This window comes from Triticum dicoccoides, chromosome 3A (genome assembly GCF_002162155.2).
Source record: "Triticum dicoccoides isolate Atlit2015 ecotype Zavitan chromosome 3A, WEW_v2.0, whole genome shotgun sequence".
Taxonomy (NCBI): domain Eukaryota; kingdom Viridiplantae; phylum Streptophyta; class Magnoliopsida; order Poales; family Poaceae; genus Triticum; species Triticum dicoccoides.
Genome location: NC_041384.1, coordinates 541,572,380 through 541,591,504, shown reverse-complemented (window position 1 = coordinate 541,591,504; position 19,125 = coordinate 541,572,380).

The window sequence follows — 19,125 nt, the reverse complement described above, 5'->3', positions numbered from 1 at the left end:
GTCTATGAAGGAAGTACCCTCAAGGATGATCAAAATGAGCTGAAAGTTTTCCATCAGTCTCTAATGATCATATTATCACACTCCTCCAAGATTCATCTCATTCCATTGAACTATGTGAGCACACGAACAATTCTTATTTTCTGTCCAATTTTTCAGTTGTGAAGCAAGTGTATTTTATCTTGCTCCGTTATGGCTGATAATTTTCCCAGGCCTTATCCTACCTATATAACCTATCTCCACAATATTTGGGCTCATATCTTCTAGCCAATTGCCCTGAGGATTTTTCTCAAGTTTTTGGACAGAAATGATAGCTGTGAAGGAAGTACCATTTTGATGAGTCCATTTGGATGAACTTTTTACAGCATCATGGTATGTTCAAATCATCGGGCTTTGCCAAGATTTAGCCTAATCCATCACACCTAGTGAGTGCTTCATCATGATTCAGTTTCTGGGTCAGTTTTGGTGGTTGTACAGCAACTATGGTAAATAGTTGTCCATTTTACCTCAAAACTCCCAAGACCGTAGTCCTCTCTACCCCAAGCCTCCCAGACATCAAGTTTACCTTTTACCCTCTCTAGTTTACTCTCTAGGATGTGGTCAAGTTTGCTGCAGTAAACTTGTGGAGCTTGTTTTACTCAGTTCCATTTATCTCTGCCCAATCCTTTACCGTAGTAATACTCCACGCTGGAAGGACTACGCGGTAGACATGATCTTACCTCAGTAAAAACCCCAGAGCGCGTCATGCCAGTGGTTACCACGAGTGTAACCTGCCAAAACGGTGTTCTAGCCACTGTTGTCGTCGGCATCGCTGCCCCGACCGTCTCTGGCCTCGCCATTAATGCCCAGCAGCTCCCTCTCGTCGTCGTCTTCCCTCTGGACGGCTGCCCCCCTTCATTTTCTTCTCCGGCGAGCCGTGCCAACGACCGGAATAGTGCGCTCATGTGCATCGTCCTCTTCCTCCCCGATATCTTCTTCCTCCATTCGTCCGCACGCTTTGCTCGTCTCCGTGACTCTCTAGCACTCATCTGCACCCTCCTCGTCGCCTTCCTGCACGCCCCCGTGACTGTGGCGGCCGGCAGAGCCTCGGCCGGTCGCGTTCGGCGGTGCCCAGCTCGGGTGCTCCTCGTCCGGCTATAAATAGCCCGTCCGCGACCCTCCCCGAGCAAGCCAGCCCTCCCAACCTCCTCTCCACTCCCTCCGGTCCACCCAAGTGCACGTGCCCGGCCGAATCCCTCGCCGGAGCCCGACAGTTTAGCTGGAGTTCGTCCACGGCCTCCGCGCCCAACACCACTCTCTGGCCGTTCCCTGCCCAGTCCGAGCCCATGGATGGATGCGCCACTCCCCGGCGATCCTCCCTGGCTTGCCGCCCCTCCTTTTCCCCCACCGGAGCCACCCAACCACCGACCCGCTGCCCTCTGTCTCTGGCCGCCGCGGACCACCACGGCCCCGGCACTGCAGGCTGCCCCGAGCCCCTCCGAGGCTATCTACGGGCGCGGCATGGAGTGGCAGAGCCGCCGCGCGCGTCGCCTGGCCCTCCCATGCCTCCAGTCGTCGGCCCCGACGAGAGCCCCGGCGCTCCTCTGCCTCGACATCGCGGTGGAGGAGAAGAACCAGGCGAGGGAGAGAGAAGATGTCGTGGGCCCCTCCTGTCATTGTCTCAGCGCTGACATGGCGGGCCTGCTGACTGGATTAAGTGGAGACGCATTCGCGGCAGTCCACCTTCCCCAAGCGAAGCCGTACTCTATCGGGGCTTCGAGCTGAGATACGTTTTCCACGCGAAAAAGTGTGTTTACGAGAAGTACGCTTTCAGTCTCAGAAGGCGTATTCCTCCTGTACTTCGGCCGGGAATACATTTCCCTCTCTAGAAGCCGTATTTTCAGAAAAGACACGTTCTGTTTAAGCTACCAGGGACCTGTTTGTAGAAATATTTTTATAGACTAGTCCCTGAGCTTTAAATGTCCGTATCTTTTTACTCGTAACTCCGAATCAGGTGAATCCAAAGCCCACATCTTCATTTCGTCGAGCCCGTTCCGTTGATTTCATTTTCATAATATTTTCACACAGTGAAAATGACCATTTTGCCCTTGCCCGTAAACAGCCCCCTTCGTGAGAGAACTGTTTCCAGCAAATCTTTCCGCGATCGTTTCCCACTTCTTCCCGGAGTATTTGTCGACCCCCTGGCAAGCCAACCTCTTATCATGAGCCCCGAACTTGCATGTTGACTTTGCTTGCACCTTGTGTGTGTGTGTAGTTGCAGTTGTTTCATATCGTTTTCGTCTGTAGTTATTCCGTTATGCTGTCTTGCATGCTTGTGTTTTCATGATATCTTTTGCCATGCTAATTAGAATGTTATTATTAATAATGCCATGTCACTACTCTACTTTATTTACATGTCATCATTGTAAAATGATATGAGGATTGTAATGCACCGTTGATATGTTATTGTCATGTTCTTTATGTTATAGTTGTGCACTTGAGGAGTTTGATATTTTGCCATGCATTTATATGCTGCATGCTCATTGTTGCATCCATGTTAAATATGCTCATGATGATGGAGAAGGAAATAAAATGACTTAATAATAACAAACCTCCTCTATCATCGATGGGATCGAGTCATAGTGCCGCCAAATCGAACTTTTTCTGTGCAACCACATTTGCCTTTGTGGGAAGGCCTTAATGCGAGCTATTGTCGTGACCTCTCGTTGGTGCCTCCCACTAGGGAAGGTTATGGGCGTGCTTACCCTGATCAGGTAGGCAGACATAATCTTGTGTGCTCATTGATGAGATTATGGTACCGAGTCCCTAAGTGGGATTGTTTTGACCACGACGGTGGTCGGGGTGTCTTTGGTAGACACGGGGCCACCCAGGACCAGCCCGTTGGGGATTGGGTCGGAGTGGCCGGGAGGGCGTCATGGCAGTAGGTCGGTTTCGTCGGAATGTCGTTGGTCCACCTGCATGGATGACGAGGCCATGGGTTCCGTGGTGTGGGTACAGTGTGCTACCTCTGCAGAGTGTATAAAGTCTATCGATAGCAACAGTTCGTAGTAGGTCCCACTATCAGGTCTTGGTCGAAATGGAGGATAAATCGAGATAATTAAGTTCGTAAATAAATATGTGATAACAAAAATATGGTGACTTGGACTATGAGATAGTCGTGAGGAGTCACGACGATATTTTGATATGATCACGAGACGAGGTGTCGGAGAGTGTTGGAGACCAAGTGTTGGTCATGGTTGTGATCGCCAGGAAGATCACTGTTCTGTTGCGAGGCAACCCGTTGATCAGAGAGTCCGAGGGACTCAGTGTACAAGTTTGGTAACATTGCATGAGTAATATGTCATTATTTGCATTTAAAGAACCATGATAGAACAGAAGATGATTGCATAAAGTTAATATGCTATGTCTGCATTGGATATTATTGGTAGTTTATTTTCAGCATAGTTTCATGATGCCATTATGCCATGTTATTGCCATGTTAATAGATGCTATGATGTGTTCATGCTTAGTTGATTTTTTTTATCTTGCCATGTTTAGTAATTGATATGAGGTAGGCTGTTGCATGCGCTCGGTTCTCGCTTTGTCTTCTGCTTGTTTGGATGCTATGTATTTGGTTGTCTTGCAAGTACATTCAATGTACTGACCTGGCATGTCATGCCAGTTTTGTAGGTCATACCCGTACTGTTCGCTTGATCCGTCGTGCTAGGCCGTAACCTTGCCAGTCCTGTGAGTTGTGGAGCCCAGCCAGAGTTGTTATGTTGCCTAACCAAGACTTCCGCCGCCATTCAATCAGACTTCCGCTGTCGTTTAATAGCCTTAGGGCTATGCCATATAATTGTATTCATCAATGATGTAATCTCATATACATGTATTTGATGAATATTCTTGTACTTGGAATGCTGTATTATGGACCTGTCGTGCGCCAGGTGTTATCCTGGGCTAACGTGCGAAGGCCCCCTGCTCCATGCGGATCGGGGTGCCACATAATTCCTCTAATAATTATGGTAATTCCTACAACAATTATTATGGAAATTATAATAAGATGCCCTCTGATTTTGAATCTAGTATTAAAGAATTTATTATTTTGCAAAAGATTTTCAATGCTTTGATTGAGGAAAAATTGCTTAAAATTGATGAGTTGGCTATGAATGTGGATAGAATTTCTCTTGATGTTGATTCTTTGAAACTTAGATCTATTCCACCCAAGCATGATATCAATGAGTCTCTCGAAGCCATGAGAATTTCCATTGATAAGTGCAAAGAAAGAACCGCTAGGATGCGTGCTAAGAAAGATTGCTTTGTAAAAGCGTGTTCTTCTAGTTTTCATGATAATAAGGATGAAGATCTAAAAGTGATTGATGTGTTCCCTATTAAATCCTTATTTTGCAATATGAACCTTGATAATTATGGGACTGGAGATGAGTCAACTTTAGTTAGAAGGCATCCCAAAAATTCAGAGTTTTTAGATCTTGATGCAAAAATTGTTAAAAGTGGGATTGAAGAGGTTAAAACTTTAGATAGCAATGAACCCACTATCTTGGATTTCAAGGAATTTAATTATGATAATTGCTCTTTGATAGATTGTATTTCCTTGTTGCAATCCGTGCTAAATACTCCTCATGGTTATAGTCAAAATAAAGCTTTTACTAAACATATTGTTGATGCTTTGATGCAATCTTATGAAGAAAAACTTGAGTTGGAAGTTTCTATCCCTAGAAAACTTTATGATGAGTGGGAACCTACAATTAAAATTAAAATTAAAGATCATGAATGATATGCTTTGTGTGATTTGGGTGCTAGTGTTTCCAGGATCCCAAAAACTTTGTGTGATTTGCTAGGTTTCCGTGAATTTGATGATTGTTCTCTAAACTTGCACCTTGTGGATTCCACTATTAAGAAACCTATGGGAAAGATTAATGATGTTATTATTGTTGCAAATAGGAATTATGTGCCCGTAGATTTCATTGTTCTTGATATAGATTGCAATCCTTCATGTCCTATTATTCTTGGTAGACCTTTCCTTAGAATGATTGGTGCAATTATTAATATGAAGGAAGGGAATATTAAATTACAATTTCCGTTAAGGAAAGGCATGGAACACTTCCCTAGAAAGAAAATTAAATTACCATATGAATCTATTATGAGAGCCACTTATGGATTGCCTGTTGGGGAACGTTGCAGAAAACAAAAAATTTCCTACGGTTTCACCAAGATCCATCTATGAGTACATCTAACAACGAGTGATTGGATTGCATCTACATACCTTTGTAGATCACGCGCGGAAGCGTTCAAAGAACGGGGATGAGGAAGGCGTACTCGACGTGATCCAAATCACCGAAGATCCTAGCGCCGAACGGACGGCACCTCCGCGTTCAACACACGTACGGTCAGCGTAACGTCTCCTTCTTCTTGATCCAGCAAGGGGGAAGGAGAGGTTGAGGAAGATGGCTCCAGCAGCAGCATGACGGCGTGGCGGTGATGGAGCTGCAGTACTCCGGCAGGGCTTCGCCAAGCACTATGGAGGAGGAGGAGGTGTTGGAGAGGGAGAGGGAGGCACCAAAGGCAAAGGTAAGAAGTCCTCCATCTCCCCCACTATATATAGGAGGGCCAAGGGGGGGCGCCGGCCCTAGGAGATCTAATCTCCTAGGGGAGTGTGGCCAAGGGGAGGAATCCCTCCTCCCCAAGGCACCTAGGAGGTGTCTTCCCCTCCTAGGACTCTTCCCTCCTTGAAACCCTAGGCGCATGGGCCTCTTGGGGCTGGTTCCCTTGGCCCATGTAGGCCAAGGCGCACCCCCTACAGCCCATGTGGCCCCCCGGGACAGGTGGCCCCACCCGATGGACCCCCGGGACCCCTCCAGTGGTCCCGGTACAATACCGGTGACCCTGAAACTTGTCCCGATGCCCGAAATAGCACTTCCTATATATAATTCTTTACCTCCGGACCATTCCGAAACTCCTCGTGACGTCCGGGATCTCATCCGGGACTCCGAACAACATTCGGGTTACTGCCTATACATATCCCTACAACCCTAGCGCCACCGAACCTTAAGTGTGTAGACCCTACGGGTTCGGGAGACATGTAGACATGACCGAGATCGCTCTCCGGTCAATAACCAACAGCGGGATCTGGATACCCATGTTGGCTCCCACATGCTCCTCGATGATCTCATCGGATGAACCACTATGTCGAGGATTCAAGCAACCCCGTATACGATTCCCTTCGTCAATCGGTATGTTACTTGCCCGAGATTCGATCGTGGGTATCCCAATACCTCGTTCAATCTCGTTACCGGCAAGTCACTTTACTCGTACCGTAATGCATGATCCCGTGACCAGACACGTGGTCACTTTGAGCTCATAATGATGATGCATTACCGAGTGGGCCCAGTGATACCTCTCCGTCATACGGAGTGACAAATCCCAGTCTTGATCCATGTCAACCCAACAAACACTTTCGGAGATACCCGTAGTATACCTTTATAGTCACCCAGTTACGTTGTGACGTTTGGTACACCCAAAGCACTCCTACGGTATCCGGGAGTTACACGATCTCATGGTCTAAGGAAAAGATACTTGACATTGGAAAACTCTAGCAAACGAACTATACGATCTTGTGCTATGTTTAGGATTGGGTCTTGTCCATCACATCATTCTCCTAATGATGTGCTCTCGTTATCAATGACATCCAATGTCCATAGTCAGGAAACCATGACTATCTGTTGATCAATGAGCTAGTCAACTAGAGGCTTACTAGGGACATGTTGGTGTCTATCATTCACACATGTATTACGATTTCCGGATAACACAATTATAGCATGAATAAAGACAATTATCATGAACAAGGAAATATAATAATAATGATTTATTATTGCCTCTAGGGCATATTTCCAACAGTCTCCCACTTGCACTAGAGTCAATAATCTAGTTACATTGTGATGAATCGAACACCCATGGAATTCTGGTGTTGATCATGTTTTGCTCTAGGGAGAGGTTTAGTCAACGGATCTGCGACATTCAGGTCCGTATGTACTTTACAAATATCTATGTCTCCATCTTGAACATTTTCACGAATGGAGTTGAAGCGATGCTTGATGTGCCTTGTCTTCTTGTGAAACCTGGGCTCCTTGGCAAAAGCAATAGCTCCAGTGTTGTCACAGAAGAGCTTGATCGGCCCCGATGCATTGGGTATGACTCCTAGGTCGGTGATGAACTCCTTCACCCAAATTGCTTCATGTGCTGCCTCCGAGGCTGCCATGTACTCCGCTTCACATGTAGATCCCGCCACGACGCTCTGCTTGCAACTGCACCAGCTTACTGCCCCACCATTCAAAATATACACGTATCCGGTTTGTGACTTAGAGTCATCCAGATCTGTGTCGAAGCTAGCGTCGACGTAACCCTTTACGACGAGCTCTTTGTCACCTCCATAAACGAGAAACATTTCCTTAGTCCTTTTCAGGTACTTCAGGATATTCTTGACCGCTGTCCAGTGTTCCTTGACGGGATTATTTTGGTACCTTCCTACCAAACTTACGGCAAGGTTTACATCAGGTCTGGTACACAGCATGGCATACATAATAGAACCTATGGCTGAGGCATAGGGGATGACACTCATCTCTTCTATATCTTCTGCCGTGGTCGGACATTGAGCTGAGCTCAATTTCACACCTTGCAACACAGGCAAGAACCCCTTCTTAGACTGATCCATATTGAACTTCTTCAATATCTTATCAAGGTATGTGCTTTGTGAAAGACCTATGAGGCGTCTTGATCTATCTCTGTAGATCTTGATGCCTAATATATAAGCAGCTTCTCCAAGGTCCTTCATTGAAAAACTCTTATTCAAGTAGGCCTTAATGTTGTCCAAAAGCTCTATATCATTTCCCATCAAAAGTATGTCATCTACATATAATATGAGAAATGCTACAGAGCTCCCACTCACTTTCTTGTAAACACAGGCTTCTCCATAAGTCTGCGTAAACCCAAACGCTTTGATCATCTCATCAAAGCGAATGTTCCAACTCCGAGATGCTTGCACCAGCCCATAAATCGAGCGTTGGAGCTTGCACACCTTGTCAGCATTCTTAGGATCGAAAAAACCTTCCGGCTGCATCATATACAATTCTTCCTTAAGGAAACCATTAAGGAATGCCGTTTTGACGTCCATTTGCCATATTTCATAATCATAGAATGCGGCAATCGCTAACATGATTCGGACGGACTTCAGCTTCGCTACCGGTGAGAAAGTCTCATCGTAGTCAACCCCTTGAACTTGTCGATAACCCTTAGCGACAAGCCGAGCTTTATAGATGGTCACATTACCATCCGCGTCTGTCTTCTTCTTAAAGATCCATTTATTTTCTATGGCTCGCCGCTCTACGGGCAAGTCAGTCAAAGTCCATACTCCGTTTTCATACATGGATCCTATCTCGGATTTCATGGCTTCTAGCCATTTGTCGGAATCCGGGCCTGCCATCGCTTCTTCATAGTTTGAAGGTTCACCGTTGTCTAACAACATGATTTCTAAGACGGGGTTGTCGTACCACTCTGGTGCGGAACGTGTCCTTGTGGACCTTCGAATTTCAGTAGGAGCTTGATCAGAAGTATCTTGATCATCATCATTATCTTCCTCTCTTGTCGGTGCAGGCACCTCAGGAACATTTTCTTGAGTTGCGCCATTTTCCGGTTCAAGAGGTAATACTTCATCAAGGTCTACTTTCCTCCCACTTACTTCTTTCGAGAGAAACTCTTTCTCTAGAAAGGACCCATTCTTGGCAACAAAGATCTTGCCTTCGGATCTGAGGTAGAAGGTATACCCAATAGTTTCTTTAGGGTATCCTATGAAGACACATTTTTCCGACTTGGGTTCGAGCTTTTCAGGTTGAAGTTTCCTGACATAAGCATCGCATCCCCAAACTTTTAGAAACGACAGCTTAGGTTTCTTCCCAAACCATAATTCAAACAGTGTCGTCTCAACGGATTTTGACGGATCCCTATTTAAAGTGAATGCGGTAGTCTCTAAAGCATACCCCCAAAAAGATAACGGTAAATCGACAAGAGACATCATAGATCGCACCATATCTAATAGAGTGCGATTACGACGTTCGGACACACCATTACGCTGAGGTGTTCCAGGCGGCGTGAGTTGTGAAACTATTCCACATTTTCTTAAGTGTGCCAAACTCGTGACTCAAGTATTCTCCTCCACGATCTGATCGCGGGAACTTGATTTTCCTGTCACGTTGATTCTCAACCTCACTCTAAAATTCCTTGAACTTTTCAAAGGTCTCAGACTTGTGTTTCATTAAGTAGACATACCCATATCTACTCAAGTCATCAGTGAGGGTGAGAACATAACGATAGCCACCGCGAGCCTCAACGCTCATTGGACCGCACACATCAGTATGTATGATTTCCAATAAGTTGGTTGCTCGCTCCATTGTTCCTGAGAACGGAGTCTTGGTCATTTTACCCATGAGGCATGGTTCGCACGTGTCAAATGATTCGTAATCAAGAGACTCTAAAAGTCCATCAGCATGGAGCTTCTTCATGCGTTTGATACCTATGTGACCAAGGCGGCAGTGCCACAAGTATGTGGGACTATCATTATCAATCTTACATCTTTTGGTACTCACACTATGAACATGTGTAGCATTACGCTCGAGATTCATTAAGAATAAACCATTCACCATCGGAGCATGACCATAAAACATATCTCTCATATAAATAGAACAACCATTATTCTCGGATTTAAATGAGTAGCCATCTTGTATTAAACAAGATCCTGATACAATGTTCATGCTCAAACTTGGCACTAAATAAGAATTATTGAGGTTCAAAACTAATCCCGTAGGTAAATGTAGAGGTAGCATGCCGACGGCGATCACATCGACCTTGGAACCATTCCCGACGCGCATCGTCACCTCGTCCTTCGCCAGTCTCCGCTTATTCCGCAGCTCCTGCTTTGAGTTACAAATGTGAGCAACTGCACCGGTATCAAATACCCAGGAGCTACTACGAGTACTGGTAAGGTACACATCAATTACATGTATATCACATATACCTTTTGCTTTGCCAGCCTTCTTGTCCGCTAAGTATTTGGGGCAGTTCCGCTTCCAGTGACCACTCTCCTTGCAATAAAAGCACTCAGTCTCGGGCTTGGGTCCATTCTTTGGCTTCTTCCCGGCAGCTTGCTTGCCGGGCGCGGCAACTCCCTTGCCGTCCTTCTTGAAGTTCTTTTTACCCTTGCCCTTCTTGAACTTAGTGGTTTTATTGACCATCAACACTTGATGTTCCTTCTTGACTTCTACCTCTGCTGATTTCAGCATAGCAAATACTTCAGGAATGGTCTTTTCCATCCCCTGCATATTGAAGTTCATCACAAAGCTCTTGTAGCTCGGTGGAAGCGACTAAAGGATTCTGTCAATGACCGCGTCATCCGGGAGATTAACTCCCAGCTGAGTCAAGCGGTTATGCAACCCAGACATAGTGAGTATGTGCTCACTGACAGAAGTGTTTTCCTCCATCTTACAGCTGAAGAACTTGTCGGAGACTTGATATCTCTCGACCCGGGCATGAGCTTGGAAAACCATTTTCAGCTCTTCGAACATCTCATATGCTCCGTGTCTCTCAAAACGTTTTTGGAGCCCCGGCTCTAAGCTGTAAAGCATGCCGCACTGAATGAGGGAGTAGTCATCGGTACGTGCCTGCCAAGCGTTCATAACGTCTTGTTATGCAGGGAGAACAGGTGCGTCACCTAGCGGTGCTTGTAGGACATAATCTTTCTTGGCAGCTATGAGGATGATCCTCAGGTTCCGGACCCAGTCCGTGTAGTTGCTTCCATCGTCTTTCAGCTTGGTTTTCTCTAGGAACGCGTTGAAGTTGAGGACTACGTTGGCCATTTGATCTACAAGACATATTGTAAAGATTTTAGACTAAGTTCATGATAATTAAGTTCATCTAATCAAATTATAATGAACTCCCACTTAGATAGACATCCCTCTTCCAGTCATCTAAGTATAACATGATCCGAGTTAGCTAGGCCGTGTCCGATCATCACATGAGACGGACTAGTCAACGTCGGTGAACATCTTCATGTTGATCGTATCTTCTATATGACTCATGCTCGACCTTTCGGTCTTCTGTGTTCCGAGGCCATGTCTGTACACATGCTAGGCTCGTCAAGTCAACCTAAGTGTTTGCATGTGTAAATCTGTCTTACACTCATTGTATGTGAACGTTAGAATCTATCACACCCGATCATCACGTGGTGCTTCGAAACAACAAACTGTCGCAATGGTGCACAGTTAGGGGGAACACTTTCTTGAAATTATTATGAGGGATCATCTTATTTACTACCATCATTCTAAGTAAACAAGATGCAAAACATGATAAACATCACATGCAATCAAATAATAATAGTGACATGATATGGCCAATATCACATAGCTCCTTTGATCTCCATCTTGGGGCTCCATGATCACCTTGTCACCGGCATAACACCATGATCTCCATCATCATGATCTCCATCATCGTGTCTCCATGAAGTTGCTCGCCAACTATTACTTCTACTACTATGGCTAACGCGTTTAGCAATAAAGTAAAGTAATTTACATGGCGTTTCTCAATGACACGTAGGTCATACAAAAAATAAAGACAACTCCTATGGCTCCTGCCGGTTGTCATACTCATCGACATGCAAGTCGTGATTCCTATTACAATAGCATGAACAACTCATACATCACATATAGATCATTCATCATTCATCACAACTTTGGCCATATCATATCACAAAGCACTTGCTGCAAAAACAAGTTAGACGTCCTCTAATTGTTGTTGCAAGTTTTACGTGGCTGAAATAGGGTTCTAGCAAGAACGTTTTCTTACCTACGTAAAATCCACAACGTGATTTGTCAACTTCTATTTACCCTTCATAAGGACCCTGTTCATCAAATCCGCTCCAACTAAAGTGGGAGAGACAGACACCCGACAGCCACCTTATGCAACTTGTGCATGTTAGTCGGTGGAACCGGTCTCATGTAAGCGTACGTGTAAGGTTGGTCCGGGCCGCTTCATCCCACAATACCGTTGAAGCAAGATAAGACTAGTAGCGGCAAGAAAGTGGACAACATCTACGCCCACAACAAATTGTGTTCTACTCGCGCAAGAAGAACTACGCATAGACCTAGCTCATGATGCCACTGTTGGGGAACGTTGCAGAAAACAAAAAAAATTCCTACGGTTTCACCAAGATCCATCTATGAGTTCATCTAGCAACGAGTGATTGGATTGCATCTATATACCTTTGTAGATCACGCGCGGAAGCGTTCAAAGAACGGGGATGAGGAAGGCGTACTCGACGTGATCCAAATCACCGGAGATCCTAGCGCCGAACGGACGGCACCTCCGCGTTCAACACACGTACGGTCGGTGTAACGTCTCCTTCTTCTTGATTCAGCAAGGGGGAAGGAGAGGTTGAGGAAGATGGCTCCAGCAGCAGCACGACGGTGTGGTGGTGATGGAGCTGCAGTACTCCGGCAGGGCTTCGCCAAGCACTATGGAGGAGGAGGAGGTGTTGGAGAGGGAGAGGGAGGCACCAAAGGCAAAGGTAAGAAGTCCTCCATCTCCCCCACTATATATAGGAGGGCCAAGGCGGGGCGCCGGCCCTAGGAGATCTAATCTCCTAGGGGGGTGCGGCCATGTGGAGGAATCCCTCCTCCCCAAGGCACCTAGGAGGTGCCTTCCCCTCCTAGGACTCTTCCCTCCTTGAAACCCTAGGTGCATGGGCCTCTTGGGGCTGGTGCCCTTGGCCCATGTAGGCCAAGGCGCACCCCCTATAGCCCATGTGCCCCCCCGGGATAGGTGGCCCAACCCGATGGACCCCCGGGACCCCTCCGATGGTCCTGGTACAATACCGGTGACCTCGAAACTTGTCCCGATGCCCGAAATAGCACTTCCTATATATAATTCTTTACCTCCGGACCATTCTGGAACTCCTCGTGACGTCCGGGATCTCATCCGGGACTCCGAACAACATTCGGGTTACTGCATATACATATCCCTACAACCATAGCGTCACCGAACCTTAAGTGTGTAGACCCTACGGGTTCGGGAGACATGTAGACATGACCAAGATCGCTCTCCGGTCAATAACCAACAGCGGGATCTGGATACCCATGTTGGCTCCCACATGCTCCTCGATGATCTCATCGGATGAACCACTATGTCGAGGATTCAAGCAACCCCGTATACGATTCCCTTCGTCAATCGGTATGTTACTTGCCCGAGATTCGATCGTCGGTATCCCAATACCTCGTTCAATCTCGTTACCGGCAAGTCACTTTACTCGTACCGTAATGCATGATCCCGTGACCAGACACTTGGTCACTTTGAGCTCATAATGATGATGCATTACCGAGTGGGCCCAGTGATACCTCTCCGTCATACGGAGTGACAAATCCCAATCTTGATCCATGTCAACCCAACAGACACTTTCGGAGATACCCGTAGTATACCTTTATAGTCACCCAGTTACGTTGTGACGTTTGGTACACCCAAAGCACTCCTACGGTATCCGGGAGTTACACGATCTCATGGTCTAAGGAAAAGATACTTGACATTGGAAAACTCTAGCAAACGAACTATATGATCTTGTGCTATGTTTAGGATTGGGTCTTGTCCATCACATCATTCTCCTAATGATGTGATATCGTTATCAATGACATCCAATGTCCATAGTTAGGAAACCATGACTATCTGTTGATCAACGAGCTAGTCAACTAGAGGCTTACTAGGGACATGTTGGTGTCTATCATTCACACATGTATTACGATTTCCGGGTAACACAATTATAGCATGAATAAAGACAATTATCATGAACAAGGAAATATAATAATAATGATTTATTATTGCCTCTAGGGCATATTTCCAACAGTCTCCCACTTGCACTAGAGTCAATAATCTAGTTACATTGTGATGAATCGAACACCCATGGAATTCTGGTGTTGATCATGTTTTGCTCTAGGGAGAGGTTTAGTCAACGGATCTGCGACATTCAGGTCCGTATGTACTTTACAAATATCTATGTCTCCATCTTGAACATTTTCACGAATGGAGTTGAAGCGACGCTTGATGTGACTTGTCTTCTTGTGAAACCTGGGCTCCTTGGCAAGAGCAATAGCTCCAGTGTTGTCACAGAAGAGCTTGATCGGCCCCGACGCATTGGGTATGACTCCTAGGTCAGTGATGAACTCCTTCACCCAAATTGCTTCATGTGCTGCCTCCGAGGCTGCCATGTACTCCGCTTCACATGTAGATCCCGCCACGACGCTCTGCTTGCAACTGCACCAGCTTACTGCCCCACCATTCAAAATATACACGTATCCGGTTTGTGACTTAGAGTCATCCAGATCTGTGTCGAAGCTAGCGTCGACGTAACCCTTTACGACGAGCTCTTTGTCACCTCCATAAACGAGAAACATTTCCTTAGTCCTTTTCAGGTACTTCAGGATATTCTTGACCGCTGTCCAGTGTTCCTTGCCGGGATTATTTTGGTACCTTCCTACCAAACTTACGGCAAGGTTTACATCAGGTCTGGTACACAGCATGGCATACATAATAGAACCTATGGCTGAGGCATAGGGGATGACACTCATCTCTTCTATATCTTCTGCCGTGGTCGGACATTGAGCTGAGCTCAATTTCACAACTTGCAACACAGGCAAGAACCCCTTCTTAGACTGATCCATATTGAACTTCTTCAATATCTTATCAAGGTATGTGCTTTGTGAAAGACCTATGAGGCGTCTTGATCTATCTCTGTAGATCTTGATGCCTAATATATAAGCAGCTTCTCCAAGGTCCTTCATTGAAAAACTCTTATTCAAGTAGGCCTTAATGCTGTCCAAAAGCTCTATATCATTTCCCATCAAAAGTATGTCATCTACATATAATATGAGAAATGCTACAGAGCTCCCACTCACTTTCTTGTAAACACAGGCTTCTCCATAAGTCTGCGTAAACCCAAACGCTTTGATCATCTCATCAAAGCGAATGTTCCAACTCCGAGATGCTTGCACCAGCCCATAAATCGAGCGTTGGAGCTTGCACACCTTGTCAGCATTCTTAGGATCGACAAAACCTTCCAGCTGCATCATATACAATTCTTCCTTAAGGAAACCATTAAGGAATGCCGTTTTGACGTCCATTTGCCATATTTCATAATCATAGAATGCGGCAATCGCTAACATGATTCGGACGGACTTCAGCTTCGCTACCGGTGAGAAAGTCTCATCGTAGTCAACCCCTTGAACTTGTCGATAACCCTTAGCGACAAGCCGAGCTTTATAGATGGTCACATTACCATCCGCGTCTGTCTTCTTCTTAAAGATCCATTTATTTTCTATGGCTCGCCGCTCTACGGGCAAGTCAGTCAAAGTCCATACTTCGTTTTCATACATGGATCCTATCTCGGATTTCATGGCTTCCAGCCATTTGTCGGAATCCGGGCCCGCCATCGCTTCTTCATAGTTCGAAGGTTCACCGTTGTCTAACAACATGATTTCTAAGACGGGGTTGCCGTACCACTCTGGTGCGGAACGTGTCCTTATGGACCTTCGAATTAGTGTTTGTGCCAAGTAGAACCGTTGGGAAGACTTGGGGAAAGTCTTTTTGATCTTGCTGTAAAAAACAAAAACTTTAGTGCTCACGAGAATTGCTGCCATTTTTTTATTGGAGAGCGCTATTAAGTTAATTATTTTTGCAGATGATTAATAGATAAATTCCTCACGTCCATAAATTTATTTTATAATTTTTGGGGTTCTAGAAGTTTGCGTTAGTTACAGATTACTACAAACTGTTCTGTTTTTGACAGATTCTGTTTTTCGTGTGTTGTTTGCTTATTTTGATGAATCTATGGCTAGTAATAGAGGTTATAAACCATAGAGAAGTTGGAATACATTAGGTTTAACACCAATATAAATAAAGAATGAGTTCATTACAGTACCTTGAAGTGGTGTTTTGTTTTCTTTCGCTAACGGAGCTCACGAGATTTTCTGTTAAGTTTTGTGTTGTGAAGTTTTCAAGTTTTGGGTAAAGATTTGATGTATTATGGAACAAGGAGTGGCAAGATCCTAAGCTTGGGGATTCCCAAGGCACCCCAAGGTAAATCCAAGGACACCAAAAAGCCTAAGCTTGGGGATGCCCCGGAAGGCATCCCCTCTTTTATCTTTGTTCATCGATAACTTTACTTGGAGCTATATTTTTATTCACCACGTGGTATGTGTTTTGCTTGGAGCGTCTTGTATGATTTGAGTCTTTTCTTTTTAGTTTACCACAATCATCCTTGTTGTACACACCTTTTGAGAGAGACACACATGAATTTGAATTTATTAGAATACTCTATGTGCTTCATTTATATCTTTTGAGCTATATAGTTTTTGCTCTAGTGCTTCACTTATATCTTTTACAGCACGGTGGTAGTTTTATTTTATAGAAATAATTGATCTCTAATGCTTCACTTATATTATTTTGAGAGTCCTTTAGAACAGCATGGCAATTTGCTTTTAGGAATAATAAAAACTTTCATATAAGTGCATTGAATACTAAGAGAAGTTTGATACTTGATAATTGTTTTGAGATATGGGGATGGTGATATTAGAGTCATGCTAGTTGAGTAGTTGTGAATTTGAGAAATACTTGTGTTGAAGTTTGTGATTCCCATAGCATGCACGTATGGTGAACCGTTATGTGATGAAGTCGGAGCATGATTTATTTATTGATTGCCTTCCTTATGAGTGGCGGTCGGGGACGATCGATGGTCTTTTCCTACCAATCTATCCCCCTAGGAGCATGCGCGTAGTACTTTGTTTCAATAACTAATAGATTTTTGCAATAAGTATGTGAGTTCTTTATGACTAATGTTGAGTCCATGGATTATACGCACCCTCACCCTTCCACCATTGCTAGCCTCTCTAGTACCGCACAACTTTCGCCGGTACCATAAACCCACCATATACCTTCCTCAAAACAGCCACCATACCTACCTATTATGGCATTTCCATAGCCATTATAAGATATATTGCCATGCAACTTTCCACCGTTCCGTTTTCTATGACACGCTTCATCATTGTCATATTGCTTTGCATGATCAAGTAGTTGACATCGTATTTGTGGCAAAGCCACCGTTCATAATTTTTTCATATGTGTCACTCTTGATTCATTGCACATCCTGGTACACCACCGGAGGCATTCACATAGAGTCATATTCTGTTCTAAGTATTGAGTTGTAATTCTTGAGTTGTAAGTAAAAAGAAGTGGGATGATCATCATTATTAGAGCATTGTCCCAGTGAGGAAAGGATGATGGAGACTATGATTCCCCCCACAAGTCGGGATGAGACTCTGGACAAAAAAAAGAGAGAGAAAAGAGGCCAAAAAAGAAAGAAGGCCCAAATAAAAAAATGAGAGAAAAAGAGAGAAGGGACAATGTTACTATCATTTTTCCACACTTGTGCTTCAAAGTAGCACCATGATCTTCATGATAGAGAGTCTCCTATGTTGTCACTTTCATGGACTAGTGGGAATTTTACATTATAGAACTTGGCTTGTATATTCCAATGATGGGCTTCCTCAAATTGCCCTAGGTCTTTGTGAGCAAGCAAGTTGGATGCACACTCTTTCATACACTTATAGCTCTAGTGCATCCGTTGCATGGCAATCCCTACTCACTCACATTGATATCTATTAATGGGCATCTCCATAGCCCATTGATACACCTAATTGATGTGAGACTATCTTATCCTTTTTGTCTTCTCCACAACCACCATTCTATTCCACCTATAGTGCTATATCCATGGCTCACGCTCATGTATTGCGTGAAAATTGAAAAAGTTTGAGAACATTAAAAGTATGAAACAATTGCTTGGTTTTTCATCGGGGTTGTGCATGATTTAATATTTTGTGTGATGAAGATAGAGCATAGCTGGACTATATGATTTTGTAGGGATAACTTTCTTTAGCCATGTTATTTTGAGAAGACATAATTTCTTAGTTAGTATGCTTCAAGTATTGTTATTTCTATGTCAATATTAAACTTTTATCTTGAATATTTCGGATCTGAACATTCATGCCACAATAAAGAAAAAATTACATTTAGAAATATGTTGGGAAGCATTCCACATCAAAAAATTCTGTTTTTATCATTTACCTACTCGAGGACGAGCAGGAATTAAGCTTGGGGATGCTTGATGCGTCTCCAACATGTCTATAATTTTTGATTGTTCCATGCTATTATATTATCTATTTTGGATGTTAATGGGCTTTATTTTATACTTTTATATTATTTTTGGGACTAACCTATTAAATGGAGGCCCAGCCCAAGTTGTTGTTTTTTTGCCTATTTTAGTGTTTCGTAGAAAAGGAATGTCAAACGGAGCCCAAACGGAATGAAACCTTCGGGGGCGTTATTTTTGGAACAAACATGAACAAGGAGACTTGGAGTGGACGTCAAGAAACAATCGAGGAGGTCACGAGGTAGGGGGCGTGCCCACCCCCTGGGCATGCCCTCCACCCTCGTGGGCCCCTCGTTGCTCCACCGACCTACTTCTTCCTCCTATATATATCCATATACCCCACAAACATCCAGGGGCACCACAGAACCCTATTTCCACCGCTGCAACCTTCTGTACCCAAGAGATCCCATCTTGGGGCCTTTTCCGAAGCTCCGCCGGAGGGGGCATTGATCACGGAGGGCCTGTAGATCAACTCCATGGCCCCTCCGATGATGTGTGAGTAGTTTACTTCAGACCTTCGGGTCAATAGCTAGTAGCTAGATGGCTTCTTCTCTCTCTTTGGATCTCAATACAAAGTTCTCCTTGATTCTCTTGGAGATCTATTCGATGTAATCTTATTTTGCAGTGTGTTTGTCGAGATCTAATAAATTTTGGGTTTATGATCAAGTCTATCTATGAACAATATTTGAATCTTCTCTGAATTCTTTTATGTATGATTGGTTTATCTTTGAAAGTCTCTTCGAATTATCAGTTTGGTTTGTCCTACTAGATTGATCTTTCTTGCAATGAGAGAAGTGCTTAGCTTTGGGTTCAATCTTGCGGTGCTCGATCCCAGTGAC